Here is a 21,247-nt window from a genome sequence, read left to right on the forward strand (position 1 = left end):
CAGACTTGACAGCAGTTACTGTGGTGACTTGGCGGAGGAAGAAGGCTGTCCCGGCTCACCTGACAATTACATTACAATTATTTAATACAATTGACTCAATGCAAATCAAGAAAAGACCAAATACGTCCTAAGTCGTGCCGAAAATTCGGCAGAGTCTCCCCTATACCTAGGACCTACCCAACCTGCAAAAGGGCTCAAAACACACTTCTATATTCACAAACCATATATCCACAACTCAATCACATCACACAGCCCCTCCTAGGCCCATCAAATCAGTCATCCATCACAATATGTAAAATTTCAATTTAGTCCTTATAATTGATCATTCTTGCAAAAACTGCCCAAATAAGCTCTAAAAATTCTAAAACTTTGCCCCGCGGTCCTTAGCAATATTACTAGGCTATTGCAAAAAGAATCATAATTTTCTGAGCTACCACGAATATTTTATGGATTTTTAATCTCATTTAAGCACTAGAAAATTACGAAAAAGTAAAGTTCGGGCTTACCTATGCCGATTCCGACTTCAGGGACGGGCTCAGAACATCTGAGAATGGTGGGGTAGCCAAAATCTCGATCTAATCCGGAGACTTTTTTGGTAACCGGTCTGTCTGGCCGGAAATTCACAGACCTGGACAACTGTCGAATTTCCGCGAATTGAAGATATCTACACAAAGCCCACAACACGGGGGTTAGTACATAAATTTTACGGAATTTTCTAAGCTCATTTAATGCTCGAAAAAACACTGCGAAGTTCTATGGGACCCACCGAAAAACGGTGTCGGAAAATTTTAAAATTTATATTGTCGCGAAGCTCTTGACGAGTGGAGCGCTCTGGTACTCTCGGTTTTCTTGTGGGGTTCACGGTTTGCGAGAAATCTAGCCCAAAAGTCGAAATGGGCTAAAATTTTCCGGGCAAAAATTGGACAAACCGCTCGACGGATTTCGATGTTTTTGGTGTCTATGAAAAGCTCTCAACGAGTAGATAGATTTAGACACAAGACCCGGTCCGATTGGTGGCCGGATCGACCGGATTTCGGCTGGGAAGACGAAGCGGCGAGCTTGCGCGTCGCGTCGCTTCGGGCTCCTTTTTCCGGTGTTCCAGCGTGCGGCAGCGAGGCGGGCGGGGCGTCTTGGCGCCGTGGTGGGAGAGGCGGCGCGGCAAGGGGAGGAGGGAGGAGAGAGAAAACGGGAGAGAAAGAGAGGAAGGAGGAAACGCGCGCGGGAGAAAAAGAGAAGAAGAAGAAGAAGGAGCCGGTCCGATTCGACCGGTCCGATCCGGTTCGGTTCGATTCAGCCGGTTCGATTCGAAATACAAAATTTTAAATTTTTACTCTGCCTTGGGACCGAAAACGAGGTCCAAAAATTCTGAAAAAATTCCAGAAAACTCAAAAAAATTCATAGACTCCAAATATATTTTTAGTTTTACCACGTGGTCTTTAAATTAATTTTTAAAAATCATCAAAGTTTTTATTTTCGAAAAATCGAACCCGATTTCTAAAATCCGAAAAATTTCAAATAATTTCTTAAAATTTAAATAAAATTAAAACATCAATATTTGCCTAAAAATAATAAATTTAAAAATTAGGGGTGTTACAGGTCAATTATAATACATTAATAAAATATTCACACACATATATATGTGCTTGTGTGTACGTATACACACATAGATATATATAATATGCAGTAAATATAGTAAATAAAAATAATAAAAAATACCAATTTATAAAATTTTTTCATCGATTAAAAAAATTATAACAAAAAATATATAATAAATATAGGTTCTAAAAATTATTTTAGTATTATATCAAATCCTTACACAAGATTCAAAGTCTAAAAATAAACATAAACTCCAAATAATTAGATTATGTGGTATAATAGTATAAAATTAATAATAATAATAATCATTAAAATTAAATTGACATAAAAATTAAAGATTAAAAAAATAACAAAGTAAATATATCATATAAAAAAAATGCTATTTAAGCGGATTAAATCAAAATTTGTGCATCAATAATTTCATTTACTTGTATAAAGGTAAATAAAATAATTTTTTGATGTTTAATAAAATAAAGAAGAGAAATTAAAGTGAGAGGGATGATAAAAAAAAGAATATTTACCTATAAAATGAGAAGGAGAGCAAAACTAAAAATATAAAAATTTCATCTATTTTAGATTGTATGACAAGAAATTATTAGATTAATTTGTATTTAATTTTCAATTAACAATTTCTATTCAATTTTTAATTTGAAAGTATAAAAATTTGGATAAATAATTTTACTAAATATTTTTATTTTTTAATGAGAACAAAATAATTTTATTGCTTTTATCCATGCTAAGTGTTTTCCTGGTTTCATTAATAAAATTTTAGTTTATGAAAAATAATTTTATTCCTTCAATTTAATTCATAATATATAACCTATAAATTATTAGAGAGACTAATAAAAATTATGAGGAGGCCAATTAATAAAAATAAAATAAAAATTTATGATACCAATTATAGATTTTTTTAAAATATTTGAAGACTAATAAAAAATTTAGAGATTAATTAATAAAGAATAAAATTTTATTATACTTAATAAAATATTTTTAAAAATTTATGGGGCCAAGGCTTATAATATAATAATTCACTATATTTTAAATGTCATTCATTAATTTTAAAGGTGTCAATAAAAATAATTAAAAATTATTAATTATGTAATAAATGTAAAATTTTTTTTATGAAAGTTTGGTGGTCAATTCCCTACGCCACTATATTCATTGTTGGCCTCTACATCTAAATGTTGTGTATTTCACTAAAAATGAATATCATGGCATCTTTTATAAGTCATATATCATATGAGTATATGTTGTCTTTTAACTCATAATTAATAATTTTTAAAAATTACTAATTATATATTATATGTAAAAAAAAAATGATGAAAGTTTAGTGATCAACTTTCTTTGTCACTGTATTTATCTTTGGCCCCTACATCTAAATTGCGTACCTCATTGAACACAAATATCATGGTATTTTTTATAAGTCATGTATCACATAAGTATCTGGTGTCCTATACCTCATAATTAAAGAGTTTTAAAAATTATTAATTACATAATATATGTAAAAAAATTTTGATGAAAGTTTGATGATCAACACTTTTCACTATTCTCTTAAACATTGTATTCATTGTTGGCCCCGACATCTAAATGTGGCGTATCTCACTAAACATAAATATTGTAGTATCTTTTATAAGTTATGTATCACATGAGTATCTTGTGTCCTTTGCCTCATAATTAATGAGTTTTAAAAATTACTAATTATATAATATATGTAAAAAAAATTATTTGATGAAAGTTTGATATTCCATTCTCTTTACCTTTTTATTTATTGATGGCTCCTACATCTAAATGTTGCATATCTCACTGAACATAAATATCGTAGTATCTTTTATAAGTCATGTGTCACATGAGTATCTGGTATCCTTTGTCTCATAATTAATGAGGTTTTTTTTTTTTTTTAAATGTTAAAGTTTGCTACTTTAGGTGGCTTCTTAATGCTCACAACTCAATGAAGAAACGATATTTTGGACATTCATCTTCAATGACTTCTAAAATTATATAATTAACTTTGCATCTATTTTGCATTTATATAAAATGTAAATTATATAAAATTTAAATGTAAAATTCATCTTAAATTATTTGTTTTCAATAATATACTTTTTGAGGCAAAAATTTATTATTCTCTAAATGATAAATTATTTATTTCTAAAGATGAAGTTTTTGAGACAAAAAAAACTTATTAGTCTCTATTATATGTTTCTAATTAATTCACTACAATTAATTTTATTTGAATAAAAAGTTTTAATTATTTTTTTAATTTGTCAATTAAAAAGTTCTTTTTCCTATGTCAAAAAAATATATTTTTTTAATAACTAATTAAACTATATATGAATAAATTATATTAGATGTTAAGTATGTACATAAATTATAAAGAGTTAAATAATAACAGTAATTTTTTTAAAAAAAATTAAACATGTAATATACACATATGTACTTCTCCTATATTATATTTGTATGTATTAAAATGAAGAAATTATATACTTCTCTTTCAATCTAATTTGCATATGATTAAAGCTTTTAATCAACTTATTGTTCTTAATTATTAAGCTAATAAAGTTAATAATAAAAAGTTGCAATTAATCACATATATAATAATGAATTTTGAAATCTTAAAAATATTTTTAAATATCAATCAAAATAATTCATATATTTCTATTATATAAGAACTTGTACTTGTATCTCAAAGAAATTTTAAAATTAAATAATTAAAAAAAAAACTAAAAAATTAGGTGAAAACCACATCTAAATGTTGCGTATTTCACTAAAAATGAATATCGTGGCATCTTTTATAAGTCATTTATCATATGAGTATCTGGTGTCTTTTACCTTATAATTAATAATTTTTAAAAATTACTAATTATATAATATAAGTAGAAAAAAAATTTGATGAAAGTTTAGTGATCAGCTCTCTTTGCCACTATATTTATCTTTGGCCCCTACATCTAAATTGCATACCTCATTGAACATAAATATCATGGTATTTTTTGTAAGTCATGTATCACATGAATATCTGGTGTCTTATACCTCATAATTAATGAGTTTTCAAAATTATTAATTACATAATATATGCAAAATTTTTTTTATGAAAGTTTGATGATCAACACTTTTCACCATTCTCTTTGATGTTGTACTCATTGTTGGCTCCTACATCTAAATGTTGCATATCTCACTAAACATAAACATCGTAGTATCTTTTTTATGTTATGTATCACATGAGTATTTTGTGTCCTCTGCCTCATAATTAATGAGTTTTAAAAATTACTAATTATATAATATATGTAAAAAAATTGATGCAAGTTTGGTGATCAGCTCTCTTTGCTACTGCATTTATCATTGGCCCCTACATTTAAATTGCGTATCTCATTGAACATAAATATTACAGTATCTTTTATAAGTCATGTATCACATGAGTATTTGGTGTCGTCCTATACCTCAAAATTAATGAGTTTTAAAAATTATTAATTACATAATATATATAAAAAATTTTTGATGAAAGTTTGATGATACATTCTCTTCACCGTTTTATTTATTGATGGCCCCTACATCAAAATACTGCATATCTCACTAAACATAAATACTGTAATATCTTTCATATATAAGTCATGTATCATAAAAGTATCTAGAATCCTTTATCTCATAATTAATGACTTTTTTCTGTCTCATAATCCAGAGAGGTGGATTTCAGAGGGAGGAAGAATCAAACACGCGCCCTCTTACAAGTTCGTAGCATTCAATGCAGGACCTAGGAGTTGCATAGGTAAGGAGTCGGCATTCCTACAAATGAAAGCGATTGTTGCTTCTGTTATATGGAATTATTCTCTTCAAGTGGTTGAAAACCATCCTGTTAGTCCAAATGTTTATATATTACTTTATATGAAAAGGGGTTTGAAGGTTAGGGTTTTTAAGAGATTTGCTCCTTGAAGATATTAATCTACCTCAAGGAAACCACTTATGTGTAATTAGTTAATGAGTTGGTCATTAAGCAAATCCAAAGGTTTTGGTATTCATATGTTATTTATATATGTATTATACCTTATTAATGTATACATGTCATGTTATATAAAATTATGGTAAGTCCTATCTAAAATTGTATGGTATAACCTATTTAAAAATATAACTTATTAAATTTTTATTGGTTGGGTGTATATTAATAAAGCTGATCTCTAAAATAAATTCACTTGAAAGTAAGCATTCTATTAGATATTTTTTTTTAATTTATCTATTTTACTCTATCTAATTATTACCATTATCAAATAAGTTATAAAAATCTAATATATCACATTTAAAATTTATAATTTTAATTAAAATTATCATTTTATAAAAAATTTAAAATTTTTACGAAAGATATGATGATTTAAAATAATTCCACAACTCACCTTATACTATTTTCATAAAATAAAACTTTTTTCTGTAAAGTATATGAGTATATAATATTAGTATTGTTTAAATTATTTTGGCATTTCCTATAATGAATGAGTAACCTGCTATATTTAGTGTAGGTAAATATAATTTTATATTTATAATTTTTTAAAAAAACTTACAAGATACAATTTATCGATAGGAATTTTTTAAAAAAATTATATGTGTTTTTTTACATAAAAAAATTATTTTTTTTCATTAAGTTAATAACTTTTTATGCTTAATTATTTTAAAAAAAAGTATTATTTTATAAAAATCTTATTAAATGAATTATGAAATTTTGTTAAATCATTTTATTTTTATAAATAAATAATTATATTTTATAATAAACTAAATAACCATAGAATACACCATAAATCAAATACAATCAAATCAAATTGAATCATTTAAAGAGTTAAACTAAACTAAATTAATAAAATAAATTCTATTTGGTTCAAATTGACACTTTAAATCAAATTATACATATCCTTACCTATTTATCAAAGTTTTATGGTTACAAGAAAGAGAGTCACAGAAATAATACATTTGAAATTTTAATCTTAATGTATATTTTTATTTAAAAAGAAGAGTTACATTTTTATTTAAAAAGAAGAGTTACATTTTTATTTAAAAAGAAGAGAAGGCCAGGGCCTCGAGGGCAGAGACAGAGGCAGAGGGACAAGTGTAACCCTTGTCCCCCCAAAACCTTTTAAAATCATTATAAATATATAGGTTGCATTTAGGAAGAAAAAATTTCCTTTAAAAATAATTTATATTTTTATTATATTAGAGATAATGTAAAATATTAAAATATATATTTCTTATTATATATATAATAAATTTTCATATATTAATTAAAAAAAATATAGTTGAGTTTTATAATATTACAATAATTTTTTAATATATAATATGATAGACAATATATAATATGATAGATAATAAATATAAATTATTTTTGAATTAATTTTTATGTATAATATTAATTTCTCAAAAAAATTTTTGTAGCTCCGCCCCTACACGGCTCTCCTCACTGCCCCTGCAGTGGTTGGTCAAGGAATTTATCGGTGCAAACTTTTCAAAAAGCTACTTTATTAAAAAAAAAAAATGAAGAAAACAAAAAGAAAAGGAAATATCCTTTTCTAGGTCTTAAATTCGGTGGCCGCCACTGTCCACAGTAGGTATTATCCCAATTCCAACCCACTTGCTACTTAAATACTTCCACACATGCCAAATGTGTTAATATGGTTTGAATTTAATTTTTATTTTAAAGAAACTAAAAAAAAATAATATCACTAAATCATAAAATAATAATTAATATTATTAAGACATTAGCTTAAAAATATACATTTGAAAAATTATACATTCACGTTTCAGATATTAATAAAGGCTCATCAATAAACGGATAATATTAATCTCTTAGCAGCTGGGAGAGACACCATAGGTGCTGGTCTTGTTTGCCTCTTCTGGGTTGTTGGAACTCACGCATTTGTAGAGAAAAAGATTTTGGAAGAGATCAAAGCAAATTTAAGAGCAAAAGCAGGTGAAAAATGGAGGGTTTTCAGTATTGAAGAGGTAGGGAAACTAGTTTATCTTCATGCAGTTATATGTGAGGTTCTGAGGCTGTATCCACCTTTACCCTTTGAGCACAAAGTGTCAATTGAAAAAGACATTTTTCCAAGTGGGCATAATGTGCCTAGAAATATGAGGATTCTATTATCCTTCTACTCAATGGGCAGGATGGAAGAAATATGGGGTAAAGATTGTTTAGAATTCAAACCACGAGTGGTGGATTTCAGAGGGAGGAAAAATCAAACATGTGGCCTCTTTCAAGTTCATAGCATTCAATGCAGGACCCAAGAGTTGTATGGGCAAGGACTTAAGCTTTCTACAAATGAAAACGGTTGCTGCTTCTGTTATTTGGAATTATTCTCTTCAAGTGGTTGAAAACCACCCTGTTAGTCCAAGTGTTTCTGTAATACTTTATATGAAAAAGGGTTTGAAGGTTAGGGTTTTAAAAAGATTTGCTACTTGAAGAGGTTAATCCACCTCATGGAAAACCACTTATGTGTAATTAGTTTATAAGTTGGTCATTAAGCAGATCTAGAGTCTTTAATTGTATTTTCCTAGTAATTGGAATAAAAGTTGCATTCTATTTTGTGGGGCATCATTTTCATTTGTAATATATTTTGAATGGATCAGTATGGAGCTTGAAGGTTTATCTTGAATTATCAGTCAGCCAATCAAATTAATTATAATTTAATATTTAAATTTGGCCTGGTAAAAAAGTAAGGAGAGAAATGGAGGGGCCTTTTGCTTGGATTGGGTGTTTGTAATTATCTAAATAAATTAGACAAAACATGCTTTGAGTTATTAAATAACTTTATCGTTAGACTTACAATTGAATTAGTTAAATCAATTTTTTATTATTTATGAGCTTTAATTTAACAATAGTCGACTCTTTTTAAAAGCGGTAAATTCTCGAATAGTTAAATATATAAGTTCGCCTCTAAATTTTATTAAAAAATACATGTGACACTCTAAATCTTTAAAACATTTCATGACATACTTTAACTCTTATAAAAGTTCTACGACACACCTCAACTCCTGTAAACGTCTATAAAAATGGAATTAAGACTAAATAATAACTCAAGTATCTTAATTTCACTTTTACAGAAATTGAAGTGTGTCATAGAATATTTTAAAAATTTAGAATTCTACGAGAATTTTTTTAATAAAATTTAAAGGTGAAATTGTGTATTTAACCTTCTCGAATTCGAGTCTCAATTAAAACCAACTAAAAAAAAAAAATTAATCAAAAAGAGCCAACATATCCACAATGGAAACTTGCCTTGTCCAAAAATTAAAGAAAAATTGTTAAAGAGATTTGTGCATATCCATAAATTACAAAATTCTGTTAAAGGCAAAATCCGTCAAAAGAAAATTGTTGTTGAGGAGCATAAGCCACAATTATTCATAAGCTTTTTTTTTTTTTGTTGAAGAACAATTAATGGACACAAAAAAACTTCAAGAAAATTATTGAGCAAATCTTGGAATGCTCTCAAGAAGTAGTTTTTTATGTATATTTGAAAAAAAAAAAAAGTCTTTTTGCACATAAGACTAAATAACAGATTCAAAATACTATGACTAACTCATTCGAGTCTAAAAATATAAACACCAACTCATTAAAACTACCTTATAATTTACGCTAAATTAAACTCAACAATCAAATTGGAATACTTGGGAGGCAATCTGTGGAGAAATTAATAACTTCTCCAATCTTAAGGCCAAAAACACCTATTATTTAGCCAAATTATTTAAATTCTAGATGTTCATTTGCCTCTTAGCAAAAGACTTATAAAACTACGTAATCTATTAATTATGTAATCTAAAATCTTAACATTAATTATTGATTCATGGTTGAAATTGAAATGTAATGTTACAATCGAGTGAAAAACGATGGATAGGTCGAACTCAAATACAAATGAGCTTAGCAACTATTAGATCAAATTTGTATTTAGATTCAAATTTTCATTTAAATTCGCGAATTCATTATATATATTTTCATCAATTTTATACAAATCTTGATATAAATATTTGATCTAATGATTGTTAAGTCTATTCTTGTGACGCCCGTTACCCGTCTATTGTATAGCCGAGCAAGAAGTGCCACATTCGGTGCCGGAGTACCCTATCTTGTCTTGTCATGTCTATTGTAAATTTTAATGTCATTTAAATCAGGTAATTTATGTGTAGAAATTTTTTTTTTTATATATCTTATTTCTGTGGAGACCCGGACAGATCCTCCTCTGTTTTATTAGCATCTGGCGGGTTTCACTATCACCTGTTAACATATTCATAGTCATCTCACATATTTCCATATCATATTCTCTTTTATCATATCATTCACAACTATTTATGAGATCTCAAAATGAAGTGTCATCTATTGCATTCATATGGAAATTCATAGATAATAAATTATAAGTTTTCATTTCAAGTCCAAAATGAAATACATCATAAACTAGTAATTACATCATGACTAAACATAATGAACCAAAATAGTAGTCTATACATGGGCTCTACCAAAATACAAAAGACCGGTGAGGTGACTCTGGACAATGGCAGATCTGATCAAAGCTCTGTCGATTGCACTCTCAGTCTTCTTCTTTGCATTCTGGGGACTGATCTCGAGTACCTACACGATGGAAAACCAACGCGCTAAGCATAACGCTTAGTGGTGCATAATTTATAATAACAATAATTTAACATTTGAAATAATATCTGCAACTCATAATTTCTGGGTCTTTTATATTTTTGTTACTCTTTGAAAACAATTAACATTATCGGGATCTTTTATGATTACTTATTGTATTTTAAGTCTTAATTAATTTTTAACAGTGCCCAAGAAACCTATAACAAATTATAAAAGCTGGATGCACGGGTGTATACTGGTTCGACAGTCATATGTCTATCCAGTATATGTCTGTCAGGCACGGGGCTAGCTATCGGGCACGAGACCCGCTGTCAGGCTTGTAAAGCCAGACATAAAGTAGGCACAATGGCCAGTAAGTAGGCATATAGCCTGTAGAACAATCATACCAGACATATATTGTCAGTTCATAATTTTCTCGGTAGGCAGTACTGCTATCTGTAATCCCTAATTGGTATACCAATTTAACCAAACTAAATAAATAAGTCTAGGAATACTATGGGCAATTAAACATTTTTAATTAATTTAGCACTATTCACTATTACTATTTTCTAGTACTGTTCATTGGTACCATTAATTTCATATTAATAGGACATTAGTCCTAATTTATATATTCATATCATTTTAATATTTAATTTTCCTTATGAGTATTTTAATTATCCTATATAGCATTTTTTCCATGAACCTTTCTTTAGGTTCATGTTGATGTGTTATCTTTATCTAGGAATTTGACTAGGTTAGGATGTCTATTTAGTCACACTTCCTTCATAACAATTGCTCCTCTATGTTTAAACTTGAATTTTAGTTTTTGAATCACTGAATTTGGGGTTATAGAACTCAAGTTATGGTCAAAATACCAAAGAAATAGTATTTTGGGACAATTTCTGGGTTGGCAGTTTAGTGACTAAACTTATGCTAACAATTTGATTTGGTTAAAGGCAAATTGAGTTCCTTCTGAGTTGGCAAGTACTTTAGGCTCTTGTGATCAGTGTAGATGTAACACTTCTCACCATATAGGTAATGCCTCCATATCTTCAATGCAAATATTATTGTCGCCAATTCCAGATCATGAGTTGGGTAGTTCTTTTCATGTGGCCTTAGCTGTCTAGAAGCATAGGCAACTACTTTTCCTTCCTGCATTAGAACACACCCAAGCCCATTGTGAGAGGCATCACTGTAGATCACATAGTCTTTCTCTGACTCTGGCTGTGTCAACACTGGAGCTTTTGTAAGCATAGCCTTCAGCTTCTCAAAGCTGGTTTGACATTTTTCATTCCAGTCAAACTTTGCATTCTTATGCAGTAACTTAGTCAGTGGGGCTGCTATAAGGGAAAACCCCTTCACAAATCTCCTGTAGTATCCAGCTAACCCCAAAAAGCTTATGACTTTTGTTACATTTCTGGGAGGCTTTCATTCAACTATTGCTTCAATCTTCCTTGGATCTACCCTGATTCCATCTACTGACACAATGTGTCCAAGAAAGGATATCTCATCCAACCAGAAGTCACACTTAGATAACTTGGCATACAACTACTTTTCTCGCAGTGTCTGTAGTACTACTCTCAAGTGTTCATCATGTTCCTCCCGGTTCTTAGAGTACACCAATATATCATCTATAAAGACCACAATAAACCGATCCAAATAGGGATGAAAGATGCCGTTCATTAGGTCCATGAAAGCTGCTGGTGCATTTGTTAGCCTAAATGGCATCACTAGGAACTCTTAGTGTCCATACCGGGTCTTGAAAGCAGTTTTAGGAATATCTGTCTCCTTCACTCACAACTGGTGATAGCCTGATCTGAGATCTATCTTGGAGAATACTCCAGCTCCCCTCAACTGATCAAACAGGTCATCTACCCTAGGTAAAGGATATTTGTTTTTCATAGTCACCTTATTCAGCTACCGGTAGTCTATACATAACCGAAGGGTACCGTCCCTCTTCTTCACAAATAGCACTGGTGCTCCCCAGGGTGACACACTAGGGCATATGAAGCCCTTGTCTAGTAGCTCCTGTAACTAAACTTTCAACTCTCTCAGTTCAGTAGGTGCCATCCTATATGGAGCAATGGACATTGGCGCAGTACCCAGCATAACCTCTATAGCAAACTCCACTTCTCCATCGGGTGGCAAACCCGGCAACTCTTTCGAAAACACATCCGGAAAATCACATACAGTGGGGATCTCCTGCATGCTTGGGCTAGTCTTCTTGGTATCAACCACATGTGCTAAGAAAGCCTTACAGCCCTTTCTTATCAATCTCCTGGCTGTTGTGGCTGATATGATGGTGGAAAGATAACCCGTTCCTTCACCCACAATTGTAACCTCATCCCCATCTATTGTCTATAGTGACATCCTCTTTAGCCGATAATCTACCATCGCTTGATGACGTGATAACCAGTCCATACCCAATATCACATCGAACTCATGGAATGGTAGCTCAATCAAGTCAGCTAAAAAATCATACCCTTGTATCTTCAGAGGACAACCCTTGTAGACCTTTTTCACCATAACACTATGGCCTAAAGAGTTTGTGACTTGTATGTCCTCCTCTAGCTCCTCTACTTGGGCCCCTCTATCAACTGGTGGTGTGATACACACATATGAATGTGTGGAACCTGGATCAATCAATGCACATACTAGCAGGTCATAAAAAGAAAATGTACCTCTAATGACATCAGCTAGCTCTGGCTCATCTCGAGCTCTCATGGCATAAGCACGAGGTGCTACCCTAATCTCCTGCCTCTGGACTATCTCTGCAGTAGGCCTCTGTGATGTACCAGCTGTATCAGGCCTCATAGGTCTCCTACCCCTCTGTGCTGCTGGGGTAGACCTCTCTATCTGAGGCGGAGCAGTGGGAGCACTAGTGTTCCTCTGTGGAAAATCCTTCAGGAAGTGGTTCATAGACCCACATCTGAAACATCCACCTATCAACAATCTGCACTCTCCTCTATGGGGTCTACCACAATGTACACAAGCAGGTGGTGGGGCTGATCCCCGTGTAGCTGCACCAGGTGAACTACCCACTGATGCACCAGATTGTCCTCCTCCTCTCCTTGGAGCAAACCGAGACTTCTGTTTCTTGCCCCGACCCTGAGTCTGACCCTGAGACTCCTTGGGCCTCTTACTACCCGTGTCTGCTGAACCGGACTGACCAGACCCAGAACCCCTCTTGCGTTGCCTATCCTTTCTGGACTGCTCTTCATTTCTGACTCTCTCCACGTTAAGGGTTGATGCTATCAATAGAGAGAAATCTATAAAGTGGTGAGATGTCACTATCAACCTGATGTTGTCATTCAGTCCGTCCTCAAATCTTCTGCATTTATCAACCTCTGTCGGCATCAACTCCAATGCATATTCGCTAAGTCTCACGAATTCTCGCTCATATTCGGAGACTGTCAGCTGCCTCTGTCTCAGTGCCAGGAATTCTCTCCTTCTGGCCTCCAAGTACACATGACTGATGTATTTCTTTCTGAATTCAGCCAGAAAGAAATCCCACGTAATCTATGCAGGCTGTACCACTCTAGATACTGTCACCTACCATCTATATGCATCCTCCTGTAGCAGTGACAGAGCACACTCCAACTGCTGCTCTGGGGTGCTGTGCAACTGCTGCAATACCCTCTCTGTCCTCTCCGGTAATACTCTGCGATGATCATCATCATCATCCCTCTTACCTCTGAAGTCAACTGCCCCATACTTTCACAGTCTCTCTAGTGGAGATCTGTGTATAGGTTGCAGCTATGGGGATGGAGGTGGCTGTACAGGTGGTGGTGGTGGTGGTGGCTGTGGCTGTGGAGGTGGAGGTGGCTGTGGCTGGGGAATGGCTCTAGTGATCTGGCAGAACAGCTGTGTCATCTATTCATAGAAGGCCTGCTGTGCCCTACTCACAGTACCTCGAGATGACTCTGCTCTACTACCACTTCTCCCCCGACTAGGAGTAGGTGCGTGACTCTCTACTTCCTCCTCTATCGATCCTCGAGGTCCGTGCTCTGAAGGATCAGATGCCATCGATCCTATAAAATAGACAAAGAAACAGATCTGCATTAGTGTCACCTTGACTCTATTTAAAGGCCCATGCATGTGATGCAACTATTTCTTTCTATCTATCTAGGTCTAGGACCGCTTAAACCTCTGCTCTGATACTACTAAATGTGACGCCCCTTACCCGTCTATTGTATAGCCGAGAAGAAGTGCCACATTCGGTGCCGGAGCACCCTATCTTGTCTTGTCATGTCTATTGTAAATTTTAATGTCATTTAAATCAGGTAATTTATGTGTAGAATTTTTTTTTTTATATCTTATTTCTGTGGAGACCCGGACAGATCCTCCTCTGTTTTATTAGCATCTGGCGGGTTCCACTATCACCTGTTAACATATTCATAGTCATCTCACATATTTCCATATCATATTCTCTTTTATCATATCATTCACAACTATTTATGAGATCTCAAAATGAAGTGTCATCTATTGCATTCATATGGAAATTCATAGATAATAAATTATAAGTTTTCATTTCAAGTCCAAAATGAAATACATCATAAACTAGTAATTACATCATGACTAAACATAATGAACCAAAATACTAGTCTATACATGGGCCCTACCAAAATACAAAAGACCGGTGAGGTGACTCTGGACAATGGCAGATCTGATCAGAGCTCTGTCAGTGCACTACTGGTGCTGCTGCTGCGGCTGCTGGGACTGATCTCCAGTACCTACGCGATGGAAAACCAACGCGCTAAGCATAACGCTTAGTGGTGCATAATTTATAATAACAATAATTTAACATTTGAAATAATATCTGCAACTCATAATTTCTGGGTCTTTTATATTTTTGTTACTCTTTGGAAACAATTAACATTATCGGGATCTTTTATGATTACTTATTGTATTTTAAGTCTTAATTAATTTTTATCAGTGCCCAAGAAACCTATAACAAATTATAAAAGCTGGATGCACGGGTGTATACTGGTTAGACAGCCATATGTCTATCCAGTATACATTTGTCAGGCACGGGGCCAGCTGTCGGGCACGAGACCCGCTGTCAGGCTTGTAAAGCCAGACATAAAGTAGGCACAATGGCCAGTAAGTAGGCATATAGTCTGTAGAATAATCATACCAGACATATATTGTCAGTTCATGATTTTCTCGGTAGGCAGTACTGCTATCTGTAGTCCCTAATTGGTATACCAATTTATCCAAACTAAATAAATAAGTCTAGGAATACTATGGGCAATTAAACATTTTTAATTAATTTAGCACTATTCACTATTACTATTTTCTAGTACTGTTCATTGGTACTATTAATTTCATATTAATAGGACATTAGTTATAATTTACATATTCATATCATTTTTAATATTTAATTTTCCTTATGAGTATTTTAATTATCCTATATAGCATTTTTCCCATGAACCTTTCTTTAGGTTCATGTTGATGTGTTATTTTTATCTAGGAATTTGACTAGGTTAGGATGTCTATTTGTCACACTTTCTTCATAACAATTGCTCCTCTATGTTTAAACTTGAATTTCAGTTTTTGAATCACTGAATTTGGGGTTATAGAACTCAAGTTATGGTCAAAATACCAAAGGAATAGTATTTTGGGATAATTTTTGGGTTGGCAGTTTTAGTGACTAAATTTGTGCTAACAATTTGATTTAGTTAAAGGCAAAACTGGGTCAAGTGGTCTTCATGAAAAGTGTAGCCCTATGTCTAAGCTTTCCATTGATGAAATTTTAGGTCATTTGGACCAGTATAGAGAGAGTTATGACCAAATGAACACGTACTATTCATTTGGTCATTTTCTGGGTTGGCAGTTTCAGTGACCCAACTTGTGCTAACAATTTGAATTGGTTAAAGGCAAAACTGGGTTAAGTGATCCTCATGAAAAGTGTAGCCCTATGTCTAAAATTTCCATTGGTGAAATTTTAGGTCATTTGGACCAGTATAGAGAGAGTTATGACCAAATGAACACGTACTGTTCATTTGGTCATTTTCTGGGTTGGCAGTTTCAATGACCCAACTTCTGCTAAGAATTTGAATTGGTTAAAGGCAAAACTGGGTTAAGTAGTCTCCATGAAAAGTGTAGCCCTATGTCTAAAATTTCCATTGATGAAAGTTTAGGTCATTTGGACCAGTATAGAGTGAGTTATGACCAAATGAACGTACTGTTCATTTGGTCATTTTCTGGGTTGGCAATGTTTAGTCATCCGGGTTTGGGCAGAGAATTGGTCATGATTTTGACAGAATTTGGGCAGGGTTTCTTCTTGAAAAATGAAGGTTTGGATGTCCCAAAACACCTCCAATTGGCCTCATACCAATTGGAGTCACACATTGTCAGTTGGGGTTCAACAAACACACTAGACTCATTGAGTCCCAACCTGCAGAAAATATGACACTCCCAAAATTCAATCTCCTCCTTCTCCAAACTCCAAATAAGCATACATGTCACTTCTATTATTATCAATCTCAACATAATTAGGTCAAATTCAAAAATGTCACAAAATCCTCAATTTCAAGTGCACAACCCTAATTTCAAACATCAAATGCATATATATAACCATGAAATCAATTCCCACATATAATACCTTGTTAATTAACTTCCCTAACTAAACTAAAACCAACAAAATCCATCATTTTCATGGTTCCTCTAGGGCTGCCAAATTCAAGGGTTTCTTTGCCAAATTTTTCTTTTTAATTTCATGTAAATCTTCACTTGGTTTAGCATGATTTTCATGCTTAAAGAAGAGATTAAGAGTTTTGAGCACTAACCTTTTTTGGTGTCTTGCCAAACTTCAATTTTTTTGCTTCTTTTTGGTATCTATAGCTTCCTTAGGGTGTAGGGAGTATTTTTTGTAAAGGAAGCTATGAGTTTTGGTGTGTGAAAGCTTGGAAAATCAAGCTTGAAAGCTTGACAAAAATGGTGGAGAGGGAGCACAAGGGTGGACGGCAAGAGAGAGGGAGAGTGGGGAAGAAGATGGAGAGAAAAGTAGGTGGGTTTTGTCTCTTGTGCTTTATATACTTATATTTTTATTGTACTTAATTTTGTTTTAAATTTTCATAAGCTTATTTTTCTTTTCTTTAAATGCCATAAGTCTTTTTATTTTCCTTTCTTCTCTTTTCTTTCCTTTTCTTTTCTTTCTCTTCCCATTTTCCAAATTCAAATTCGTAAAATTAATTTATGTTAATTATTCTATTTCCAAATTTTAATTTGACGTTTAAGTCAAAATTCACCTCTCGGGGTAAAATGACTAAAATGCCTTTTATGGTGCTCATCGAGTTATTTTTATTATTTTATACCAATTTATAAATTCTCTAAACTTTAATTTATTTTTCTCTAAATTTTTTCTATATTTTCTTAACATTTATTTCTTCAATTTATGCCTCCTCACTATAGTTTAGGTGTAGTTCCAAACATTTTGACTGTCCAAACAGACATTAGTCGTCAGAACAGTAAAATGTACGGACTACCTACGGCGAGAGCGTTACAATTCTTGTTATTGCAGGCACACAAATCTAAAATACACATAATTGCAAAATCACATAGTATAGAAAAGAGAAAAAAAAATAACACAGAATTTACGTGGTTTAACTGTAAGATCTACGTCCATGGGCAAGACAAGAGAAAAGTTTCACTATAATAAAAAAGAGTAAGATACAATCATTCAGAACTCACAAACACTAACCCATTGTATTTCCCAAATATCTCATAAATTTATCACAAAAGACAGAATGTTATAATATTTATATTAGTCTATATTGTGGGGTCATTGTCCCCTTGCAATCCCCAATGAGAACAGTGGTGGCCTATGAGTTCAGGCCTATCAGAGCGTACAATCTATAAAATAAATTATTAATTTCTTTTATAAAATATATAATTCTTAAATTTTAAGATATATGATTAAAATTAATTAAAATATTTATATTAAATAAATTCCTTTCAATTGATGTTACATTTCAAATTTAAATAATTATATATTTTAAAATGAAATTATTAAGTAAACATTATCTACTACAAATAATAAAATATATAATAAAAATATGTTTTTATAAAATATGATTTTTTTTCACTTTATGTCTTTTGTGTTAGTTTTAAATTTATATAGATGCTTTCATTTTGTCAAATGAATATAATTAATAAGTTATTAGTGACCAATTGTATCAAGCTTTCTTTTTCATAGACTTGTCAAATAACATATACATTTTTTTAATTGCAAAATATAGATAAAAGAAGACAATGGTCTATATTTAATCAAGCTTATTAAACTATTTTCTTAAAAGTTTGTAATTATTTTCTATGTATATTTGCATCCTATTTTTAATTTAGTGACTTCATATAATTTAGATGATGCATAGTTTATTTAGTTGCTCATAATTTAATTTCAAATTTCTATTTTTTCATGCTTTCATAATATGATGAATTCTAATATCATATTATTTCAGTTGAGTATGCATTAAAATTGTGCTTCCATAATGATCAATGGCATGTATATGATAATTTTTCATCTCTTTCTCTGTTTTTCTCTTCAATCTTTTTATCTCCACTCTCCAATATTTTTCCACTTCTCAATGTAATAGCCTTGCAATGCTCCCTTGAATTTTCTGGTTGGCTAGGAAGCTTCCCAAATGCTTTGTTATTTGAAGAGCTAGCTTGTTGAGCTATTTGATTTTCTAACATCTTATTGTGTGTTGTCATTTGATCTACTTTAGATGCTAATTAAGAAATCGTATCTTATTGACTTTGATGGCTCACAAGTAGAGTCTCAATCATAGCTTCTAATCTAGCTGTCTTGTCTGGTTGTGCTTGTTGTGGTAGAGGTGGAGTGGGTGCATTTTGAGGTTTAGGAATCCCAGGAGGAGGACCTCTATTCTGCTGAAAATTCTGATGTTGTTGATACCCAGAAGGTTGCTGAAAATTTTGGTGTTGTCCTTGTCTACCTCCCCAAGAGAAATTTGCGTGGTTTCTCCATGTTGGATCATAAGTTGCAGAAAATGGGTTACCACCTGGTCTTTGATTGTAGCTCCCCACATAATCCACTTACTCACATGAAAAATCTTGACTAAGTGCAGAAAAATCAGCTGCACAATTGACATTTGCAGCTCCAACTTCTACTGAATTATTAGAACCTCCAGCTGAAGAATCTACTTTCATGCTTAGCTTGTCTATTTTCCTTGTCAAAGCATCAAACTTAGCATTAATCATATTCATGGCATCAAGCTCAAACATACCAGCTGGTTTCTTGATCTCATTCCTCTCACAACTCCATTGGTAGTTGTTATAAGCAATTTTATCTAGAGCAGAAAAAGCTTCATCTTCAGATTTCTCCATAAGATCACCTCCAGAAGATGCATCAATTGTACTTCTAATAGCTGGTGAAACTCCATTGTAAAAGTGTTAAACAAGCATCCACTTAGGAATCCCATGATGTGGACATCTTCTTTGCAAATCCTTGTACCTCTCCCATGCTTCATATAAGCTCTCATCATCTCTAGATTTGAAAGAAGTCAGCTCATTTCTTAGCTTAGCTATCTTGCTTGGTGGAAAATATTGAGCTAAAAATGCTTGAGAAAGTTCATCCCATGTTGTGATAGAACCCAGTGGCAAAGAATGTAACCACTCTCTAGCTCGGTCCTTGAAAGAAAAAGGAAATAATCTGAGTCGAATTGCATCATTAGAAACTCCATTTATCTTTAACATATCATTGATCTCAAGAAAGTGTGCTAGATGCACATGTGGACTTTCACTTGGACTTCCCCCAAATTGTGATTATTGTACCATCTGACACTGTGCAGGCTTCAATTCAAAATTATTAGCTTCTACTCTTGGTCTTGTGATACTTGGCATGAAATCCCCAATGTTAGGATAGGCGTAATTCTTCACAGAGCGGTTGTTATTGTTGTTGGCCATTTCTTCTTGTAATTGCTCTTGCTCTTGTGCTCTTTCTTGTTATTGTTGAGCTTTAAATTCAGCTTTTCTCCTCTTAGATTCTGCTCTTAAAGCTCTTGCTGTCTTTTCTATTTCTGGATCAAAGAATAAATTGATTTCTTCACTTTTTGTCCTTCTCATAAAATAAAGTACCTGAAAAACAAAATAAACAAATTCCCAAAGTAAAATGGTAAAAAGAAAATAAAAATAAAATAAAATGCCCAAATTAACCAAACAAACAATCGTTCAATATCAAACAAAAATCAAATCCCCGGCAACGGCGCCAAAAACTTGATGGGCGTATCCACAAGTATACGGGTCGTCTCAAGTAATAGAGTGATGAATCAAGTATCGTTCCCATGAGGATTTATCGTTTGAGTACCAAACTATGAATGAAGCGATTATTTAGATTAATGATTAATGAATAAATGGTAAATGTAAATGAGCAAAGTAAATTGATTAATCTAATTGGAATGGGTAAAGAGCAAGAAAATAAATTCTAAATCTAGATGCAATTGAACTAAATTAATAAAAGGTAATTTAAATCAAAGTCTAATTATGTTTAAAAGTGATTCTAGAGTTGGGGGTTTATGCATAAATTAATTGAGATTTGTCTTGGGTATTCCAATTTTAAGGGAAAAATAGAGTTTGAAGGAAATTGATTCTAAATTTCTTTGATATCTTTTTCAAGCAAACCAAAGTGTGTTCTAAAATAACCAAACCAACTTTCGTATGTTATTTGATTACTTTAAAACCCATTAAGTTTTGTAACCAATCATTAATTCCTCTTAAAATCCTAGTTTATTTCTAAATCTAGCTGATTTTAAGTTCCAATCCTTGATTATCTATTAATGACTTTCACATTTCGGTCCTTCAATCAAAGATTAACACAATACCCAATGGGTACCAATATTAGGTAAGTAAATCAAGCACACAAAGAAGGAATCAAAACTCGTATTTATGTAAAATAAGGAAATACCCAGTCCAAATCCATAAATTAATCTAAAACATATATTCCAACTCTGAAATCTAAAGAGTTTACTCACTCATAATGGTATTTACAAGAAAGATTGATAGAAAAGTAAAGAAGAACATGATAAGAGGACGAAAATAGAAAAA

At 32.2% G+C, this 21,247-nt stretch overlaps 1 non-coding gene across 1 annotated transcript; it reads left to right on the forward strand.

Moving 5' to 3' along the window:
- Positions 1–19,619: 19,619 nt before the first annotated feature.
- On the forward strand, positions 19,620–19,726 carry LOC131172341 (small nucleolar RNA R71). The gene has a single exon (XR_009142823.1). It is a non-coding gene; the product is annotated as a small nucleolar RNA R71 (small nucleolar RNA).
- The last annotated feature ends 1,521 nt before the right edge of the window (positions 19,727–21,247 follow it).

This window comes from Hevea brasiliensis, chromosome 13, assembly GCF_030052815.1.
Source record: "Hevea brasiliensis isolate MT/VB/25A 57/8 chromosome 13, ASM3005281v1, whole genome shotgun sequence".
Lineage (NCBI taxonomy): Eukaryota > Viridiplantae > Streptophyta > Magnoliopsida > Malpighiales > Euphorbiaceae > Hevea > Hevea brasiliensis.